We start from the raw sequence: 9,588 nt of genomic DNA, 5'->3' as shown, positions 1-9,588 counted from the left end.
ATAAACAGGAAAAGAGGAAAACAGGAAAGGGGGTAAACAGGAAAGGGGGGTAAACGGGAAAGGGTAAACAGGAAAGGGGATAAACAGGAAAGGGGGCAAAGGGGAAAGGGGGCAAAGGGGAAAGGGGATAAATGGGAAAGGGGAATAAACAGGAAAGGGATAAACAGGAAAAGGGGAAAACAGGAAAGGGGATAAACGGGAAAGGGAATAAACAGGAAAGGGGATAAACAGGAAAAGGGGAAAACGGGAAAGGGGGATAAACGGCAAAGGGGGTAAACAGGAAAGGGGATAAACAGGAAAGGGGGGAAAGGGGATAAATGGGAAAGGGGAATAAACAGGAAAGGGGATAAACAGGAAAAGGGGAAAACAGGAAAGGGGATAAACGGGAAAGGGGGATAAACAGGAAAGGGGATAAACAGGAAAGGGGGTAAACGGGAAAAGGGGAATAAACAGGAAAGGGGATAAACAGGAAAAGGGGAAAACGGAAAGGGGGATAAACGGGAAAGGGGGTAAACAGGAAAGGGGATAAACAGGAAAGGGGATAAACAGGAAAGGGGGCCAAAGGGGAAGGGGATAAATGGGAAAGGGGATAAACGGGAAAGAGGGATAAACAGGAAATGGGGAAAAACAGAAAGGGGATAAACAGGAAAGGGGAAGGAAATAGGAAATAGGAAATGGGGCATCGTTAAACAATGAAACCACCCCCATATCCCATACACCCAGTACACCATGTACACCCCGTACAGCTTTACTCTATATCTAACCCTGTGCTGTCCCTGTCCCTGGTAGTCTTTGATGGGGGGACAGTGTAGAGGGAGCTTTACTCTGTATCTAACCCCATGCTATCCCTGACCCTGGGAGTGTTTGATGGGGGACAGTGTAGAGAGAGCTTTCCCCTGTACCTAACCCCCGTGCTGTCTCTGTCCCCGGGAGTGTTTGATGGGGGGGGACAGTGTAGAGAGAGCTTTACTCTGTATCTAACCCCGTGCTGTCCCTGTCCCTGGGAGTGTTTGATGGGGGGACAGTGTAGAGGAAGCTTTACTCTGTATCTAACCCCGTGCTGTCCTTGTCCCTGGGAGTGTTTGATGGGGGGAAAGTGTAGAGGGAGCTTTACTCTGTATCTAACCCCGTGCTGTCCCTGTCCCTGGAAGTGTTTGATGGGGGACAGTGTAGAGGGAGCTTTACTCTGTATCTAACCCCGTGCTGTCCCTGTCCTGGGAGTGTTTGATGGGGGGGACAGTGTAGAGGGAGCTTTACTCTGTATCTAACCCCGTGCTGTCCCTGTCCCTGGGAGTGTTTGATGGGGGGGACAGTGTAGAGGAAGCTTTACTCTGTATCTAACCCCGTGCTGTCCCTGTCCTGGGAGTGTTTGATGGGGGGACAGTGTAGAGGGAGCTTTACCCTGTATCTAACCCCGTGCTGTCCCTGTCCTGCGAGTGTTTGATGGGGGGACAGTGTAGAGAAAGCTTTACTCTGTATCTAACCCCGTGCTGTCCCTGTCCTGGGAGTGTTTGATGGGGGGAGACAGTGTAGAGGGAGATTTACTCTGTATCTAACCCCGTGCTGTCCCTGTCCCTGGGAGTGTTTGATGGGGATAGTGTAGAGGCAGCTTTACCCTGTATCTAACCCCGTGCTGTCCCTGTCCCTGTCCCTGGGAGTGTTTGATGGGGATAGTGTAGAGGGAGCTTTACTCTGTATCTAACCCCGTGCTGTCCCTGTCCCTGGGAGTGTTTGATGGGGGGGACAGTGTAGAGGGAGCTTTACTCTGTATCTAACCCCGTGCTGTCCCTGTCCCTGGGAGTGTTTGATGGGGGACAGTGTAGAGGCAGCTTTACTCTGTATCTAACCCTGTGCTGTCCCTGTCCCTGGGAGTGTTTGATGGGGGGACAGTGTAGAGGCAGCTTTACTCTGTATCTAACCCCGTGCTGTCCCTGTCCCTGGGAGTGTTTGACCGGGGGCAGTGTACAGGGAGCTTTAGTCTGTATGTAACCCCGTGCTGTCCCTGTCCCTGGGAGTGTTTGATGGGGGGACAGTGTAGAGGCAGCTTTACTCTGTATCTAACCCCGTGCTGTCCCTGTCCCTGGGAGTGTTTGATGGGGGGGACAGTGTAGAGTTAGCTTTACTCTGTATCTAAACCTGTTATGTCCCAATCAGACTCACCCAGAACACCATCCATATTTGAAACTGTTTCGCTGCTTCCAGTATGTGTATTTTGAGAGATTGTTTGTTCAAGATATTCAACTCCGGAACTGAAGTGAGAAAAACAACAAACAATGAACATTAAAATCTCCCCAAAACAGGCAACCCTGACGTTTCTGCACCACAAGCCCAGTAATACACAGTAACACCAGTACTGTACCCCAGTGTTATAAAGAGACAGACCTGTCCCCACCAGTACTGTAGCCCAGTGTTATACAGTGACAGACCTGTCCCCACCAGTACTGTACCCCAGTGTTATACACTGACAGACGTGTCCCCACTAGTACTGTGCCCCAGTATTATACACTGACAGAACTGTCCCCACCAGTACTGTACCCCAGAGTGATACACGGACAGACCTGTCCCCACCAGTACTGTACCCCAGTGTTATACAGGGACAGACCTGTCCCCACCAGTACTGTACTTCAGTGTTATGCAGTGACAGACCTGTCCCCACCAGTACTGTACCCCAGTGTTATACACTGACAGACCTGTCCCCACCAGCACTGTACCCCAGTGTTATACACTGACAGACCTGTCCCCACCAGTACTGTACCCCAGTGTTATACAGTGACAGACCTGTCCCCACCAGTACTGTACCCCAGTGTTATACACTGACAGACCTGTCCCCACCAGTACTGTACCCCAGAGTTATACACGGACAGACCTGTCCCCACCAGTACTGTACCCCAGTGTTATACAGGGACAGACCTGTCCCCACCCAGTACTGTCCCCAGTGTCCTACACTGACAGACCTGTCCCCACCCAGTACTGTACCCCAGTGTTATACACTGACAGACCTGTCCCCACCAGTACTGTACCCCAGTGTTATAAAGACACAGACCTGTCCCCACCCAGTACTGTACCCCAATGTTATACAGTGACAGACCTGTCCCCACCAGTACTGTACCCCAGTGTTATAAAGACACAGACCTGTCCCCACCCAGTACTGTACCCCAATGTTATACAGTGACAGACCTGTCCCCACCAGTACTGTACCCCAGTGTTATACACTGACAGACCTGTCCCCACCAGTACTGTACCCCAGTGTTATACAGTGACAGACCTGTCCCCACCAGTACTGTACCGCAGTATTACACAGTGACAGACCTGTCCCCACCAGTACTGTACCCCAGTGATATACACTGACAGACCTGTCCCCACCAGTACTGTACCCCAGTGTTATACAGGGACAGACCTGTCCCCACCAGTACTGTACCCCAGTGTTATACACTGACAGACCTGTCCCCACCAGTACTGTACCCCAGTGTTATACAGGGACAGACCTGTCCCCACCAGTACTGTACCCCAGTGTTATACACTGACAGACCTGTCCCCACCAGTACTGTACCCCAGTGTTATAAAGACACAGACCTGTCCCCACCCAGTACTGTACCCCAATGTTATACAGTGACAGACCTGTCCCCACCAGTACTGTACCCCAGTGTTATACAGGGACAGACCTGTCCCCACCCAGTACTGTACCCCAGTGTCCTACACTGACAGACCTGTCCCCACCGAGTACTGTACCCCAGTGTTATACACTGACAGACCTGTCCCCACCAGTACTGTACCCCAGTGTTATACACTGACAGACCTGTCCCCACCAGTACTGTACCCCCGTGTTATACACTGACAGACCTGTCCCCACCAGTACTGTACCCCAGTGTTATACACTGACAGACCTGTCCCCACCAGTACTGTACCCCAGTGTTATACAGGGACGGACCTGTCCCCACCAGTACTGTACTCCAGTGTTATACACTGACAGACCTGTCCCCACCAGTACTGTACCACAGTGTTATACAGTGACAGACCTGTCCCCACCAGTACTGTACCCCAGTGTTATACAGGGACAGACCTGTCCCCACCAGTACTGTACCCCAGTGTTATACACTGACAGACCTGTCCCCACCAGTACTGTACCCCAGTGTTATACAGGGACAGACCTGTCCCCACCAGTACTGTACCCCAGTGTTATACAGGGACAGCCCTGTCCCCACCAGTACTGTACCCCAGTGTTATACAGTGACAGACCTGTCCCCACCAGTACTGTACCCCAGTGTTATACACTGACAGACCTGTCCCCACCAGTACTGTACCCCAGTGTTATACACTGACAGACCTGTCCCCACCCAGTACTGTACCCCAGTGTTATACAGGGACAGACCTGTCCCCACCAGTACTGTACCCCAGTGTTATACAGTGACAGACCTGTCCCCACCAGTACTGTACCCCAGTGTTATACACTGACAGACCTGTCCCCACCAGTACTGTACCCCAGTGTTATACAGGGACAGACCTGTCCCCACCAGTACTGTACCCCAGTGTTATACACTGACAGACCTGTCCCCACCAGTACTGTACCCCAGTGTTATACAGGGACAGACCTGTCCCCACCAGTACTGTACCCCAGTGTTATACACTGACAGACCTGTCCCCACCAGTACTGTACCCCAGTGTTATACAGTGACAGACCTGTCCCCACCAGTACTGTACCCCAGTGTTATACACTGACAGACCTGTCCCCACCAGTACTGTACCCCAGTGTTATACAGGGACAGACCTGTCCCCACCAGTACTGTACCCCAGTGTTATACAGTGACAGACCTGTCCCCACCAGTACTGTACCCCAGTGTTATACACTGACAGACCTGTCCCCACCAGTACTGTACCCCAGTGTTATACAGGGACAGACCTGTCCCCACCAGTACTGTACCCCAGTGTTATACAGGGACAGACCTGTCCCCACCAGTACTGTACCCCAGTGTTATACAGTGACAGACCGGTCCCCACCAGTACTGTACCCCAGTGTTATACACTGACAAACCTGTCCCCACCAGTACTGTACCCCAGTGTTATACAGGGACAGACCTGTCCCCACCAGTACTGTACCCCAGTGTTATACACTGACAAACCTGTCCCCACCAGTACTGTACCCCAGTGTTATACAGGGACAGACCTGTCCCCACCAGTACTGTACCCCAGTGTTATACACTGACAGACCTGTCCCCACCAGTACTGTACCCCAGTGTTATACAGTGACAGACCTGTCCCCACCAGTACTGTACCCCAGTGTTATTCACTGACAGACCTGTCCCCACCAGTACTGTACCCCAGTGTTATACAGTGACAGACCTGTCCCCACCAGTACTGTACCCCAGTGTTATACAGGGACAGACCTGTCCCCACCAGTACTGTACCCCAGTGTTATACACTGACAGACCTGTCCCCACCAGTACTGTACCCCAGTGTTATACAGTGACAGACCTGTCCCCACCAGTACTGTACCCCAGTGTTATACACTGACAGACCTGTCCTCACCAGTCCTGTACCCCAGTGTTATACACTGACAGACCTGTCCCCCACCAGTACAGTACCCCAGTGTTATACAGTGACAGGCCTGTCCCCACCAGTACTGTACCCCAGTGTTATACACTGACTGACCTGTCCCCACCAGTACTGTACCCCAGTGTTATACAGGGACAGACCTGTCCCCACCAGTACTGTACCCCAGTGTTATACAGTGACAGACCTGTCCCCACCAGTACTGTACCCCAGTGTTATACAGTGACAGACCTGTCCCCACCAGTACTGTACCCCAGTGTTATACACTGACAGACCTGTCCCCACCAGTACTGTACCCCAGTGTTATACAGTGACAGACCTGTCCCCACCAGTACTGTACCCCAGTGTTATACAGGGACAGACCTGTCCCCACCAGTACTGTACCCCAGTGTTATACAGTGACAGACCTGTCTCCACCAGTACTGTACCCCAGTGTTATACAGGGACAGCCCTGTCCCCACCAGTACTGTACCCCAGTGTTATACACTGACAGACCTGTCCCCACCAGTACTGTACCCCAGTGTTATACAGGGACAGACCTGTCCCCACCAGTACTGTACCCCAGTGTTATACAGAGACAGAACTGTCCACACCAGTACTGTACCCCAGTGTTGTACAGTGACAGACCTGTCCCCACCAGTACTGTACCCCAGTGTTATACACTGACAGACCTGTCCCCACCAGTACTGTACCCCAGTGTTATACAGGGACAGCCCTGTCCCCACCAGTACTGTACCCCAGTGTTATACAGTGACAGACCTGGCCCCACCAGTACTGTACCCCAGTGTTATACACTGACAGACCTGTCCCCACCAGTACTGTACCCCAGTGTTATACACTGACAGACCTGTCCCCACCCAGTACTGTACCCCCGTGTTATACACTGACAGACCTGTCCCCCACCAGTACTGTACCCCAGTTTTATACACTGACAGACCTGTCCCCACCAGTACTGTACCCCAGTGTTATACAGTGACAGACCTATCCCCACCAGTACTGTACCCCAGTGTTATACAGTGACAGACCTGTCCCCACCAGTACTGTACCCCAGTGTTATACAGGGACAGACCTGTCCCCACCAGTACTGTACCCCAGTGTTATACAGTGACAGACCTGTCTCCACCAGTACTGTACCCCAGTGTTATACAGGGACAGCCCTGTCCCCACCAGTACTGTACCCCAGTGTTATACACTGACAGACCTGTCCCCACCAGTACTGTACCGCAGTGTTATACAGGGACAGACCTGTCCCCACCAGTACTGTACCCCAGTGTTATACAGAGACAGAACTGTCCACACCAGTACTGTACCCCAGTGTTGTACAGTGACAGACCTGTCCCCACCAGTACTGTACCCCAGTGTTATACACTGACAGACATGTCCCCACCAGTACTGTACCCCAGTGTTATACAGGGACAGCCCTGTCCCCACCAGTACTGTACCCCAGTGTTATACAGTGACAGACCTGGCCCCACCAGTACTGTACCCCAGTGTTATACACTGACAGACCTGTCCCCACCCAGTACTGTACCCCCGTGTTATACACTGACAGACCTGTCCCCCACCAGTACTGTACCCCAGTTTTATACACTGACAGACCTGTCCCCACCAGTACTGTACCCCAGTGTTATACAGTGACAGACCTATCCCCACCAGTACTGTACCCCAGTGTTATACACTGACAGACCTGTCCCCACCAGTACTGTACCCCAGTGTTATACACTGACAGACCTGTCCCCACCAGTACTGTACCCCAGTGTTATACAGGGACAGACCTGTCCCCACCAGTACTGTATCCCAGTGTTATACAGCGACAGACCTGTCCCCATCAGTACTGTACCCCACTGTTATACACTGACAGACCTGTCCCCACCCAGTACTGTACCCCAATGTTATACAGTGACAGACCTGTCCACACCAGTACTGTACCCCAGTGTTATAAAGAGACAGACCTGTCCCCACTAGTACTGTACCCCAGTGTTATACACTGACAGACCTGTCCCCACCAGTACTGTACCCCAGTGTTATACACTGACAGACCTGTCCCCACCAGTACTGTACCCCAGTGTAATACAGTGACAGACCTGTCCCCACCAGTACTGTACCCCAGTGTTATACACTGACAGACCTGTCCCCACCAGTACTGTACCCCAGTGTTATACAGGGACAGACCTGTCCCCACCAGTACTGTATCCCAGTGTTATACAGCGACAGACCTGTCCCCATCAGTACTGTACCCCACTGTTATACACCGACAGACCTGTCCCCACCCAGTACTGTACCCCAATGTTATACAGTGACAGACCTGTCCACACCACTACTGTACCCCAGTGTTATAAAGAGACAGACCTGTCCCCACTAGTACTGTACCCCAGTGTTATACACTGACAGACCTGTCCCCACCAGTACTGTACCCCAGTGTTATACACTGACAGACCTGTCCCCACCAGTACTGTACCCCAGTGTAATACAGTGACAGACCTGTCCCCACCAGTACTGTACCCCAGTGTTCTACACTGACAGACCTGTCCCCACCAGTACTGTACCCCAGTGTTATACAGTGACAGACCTGTCCCCACCAGTACTGTACCCCAGTGTTATACAGGGACAGACCTGTCCCCACCAGTACTGTATCCCAGTGTTATACAGCGACAGACCTGTCCCCATCAGTACTGTACCCCACTGTTATACACTGACAGACCTGTCCCCACCCAGTACTGTACCCCAATGTTATACAGTGACAGACCTGTCCACACCAGTACTGTACCCCAGTGTTATAAAGAGACAGACCTGTCCTCACCAGTACTGTACCCCAGTGTTATACAGTGACAGACCTGTCCCCACCAGTACTGTACCCCAGTGTTATACACTGACAGACCTGTCCCCACCAGTACTGTACCCCAGTGTTATACACTGACAGACCTGTCCCCACCAGTACTGTACCCCAGTGTTATACACTGACAGACCTGTCCCCACCCAGTACTGTACCCCCGTGTTATACACTGACAGACCTGTCCCCCACCAGTACTGTACCCCAGTTTTATACACTGACAGACCTGTCCCCACCAGTACTGTACCCCAGTGTTATACAGTGACAGACCTATCCCCACCAGTACTGTACCCCAGTGTTATACACTGACAGACCTGTCCCCACCAGTACTGTACCCCAGTGTTATACACTGACAGACCTGTCCCCACCAGTACTGTACCCCAGTGTTATACAGCGACAGACCTGTCCCCATCAGTACTGTACCCCACTGTTATACACTGACAGACCTGTCCCCACCCAGTACTGTACCCCAATGTTATACAGTGACAGACCTGTCCACACCAGAACTGTACCCCAGTGTTATAAAGAGACAGACCTGTCCCCACTAGTACTGTACCCCAGTGTTATACACTGACAGACCTGTCCCCACCAGTACTGTACCCCAGTGTTATACACTGACAGACCTGTCCCTCACCAGTACTGTACCCCAGTGTTATACACTGACAGCCCTGTCCCCACCAGTACTGTACCCCAGTGTTATACACTGACAGACCTGTCCCTCACCAGTACTGTACCCCAGTGTTATACACTGACAGAACAGTCCCCACCAGTACTGTACCCCAGTGTTATACAGGGACAGACCTGTCCCCACCAGTACTGTACCCCAGTGTTATACAGTGACAGACCTGTTCCCCCCCAGTACTGTACCACAGTGTTATACAGTGACAGACCTGTCCCCACCAGTACTGTACCCCAGTGTTATACACTGACAGACCTGTCCCACCCAGTACTGTACCCCAGTGTTATACAGGGACAGACCTGTCCCCACCAGTACTGTACCCCACTGTTATACACTGACAGACCTGTCCCCACCAGTACTGTACCCCAGTGTTATACACTGACAGACCTGTCCCCACCAGTACTGTACCCCAGTGTTATACACTGACAGACGTGTCCCCACTAGTACTGTGCCCCAGTATTATACACTGACAGAACTGTCCCCACCAGTACTGTACCCCAGAGTGATACACGGACAGACCTGTCCCCACCAG

This window comes from Chiloscyllium punctatum, chromosome 21 (assembly GCF_047496795.1).
Source record: "Chiloscyllium punctatum isolate Juve2018m chromosome 21, sChiPun1.3, whole genome shotgun sequence".
Classification (NCBI taxonomy): Eukaryota; Metazoa; Chordata; class Chondrichthyes; order Orectolobiformes; family Hemiscylliidae; genus Chiloscyllium; species Chiloscyllium punctatum.
The sequence above is the reverse complement of the archived record's forward strand: the minus strand, read 5'-3'. Positions refer to the sequence as shown.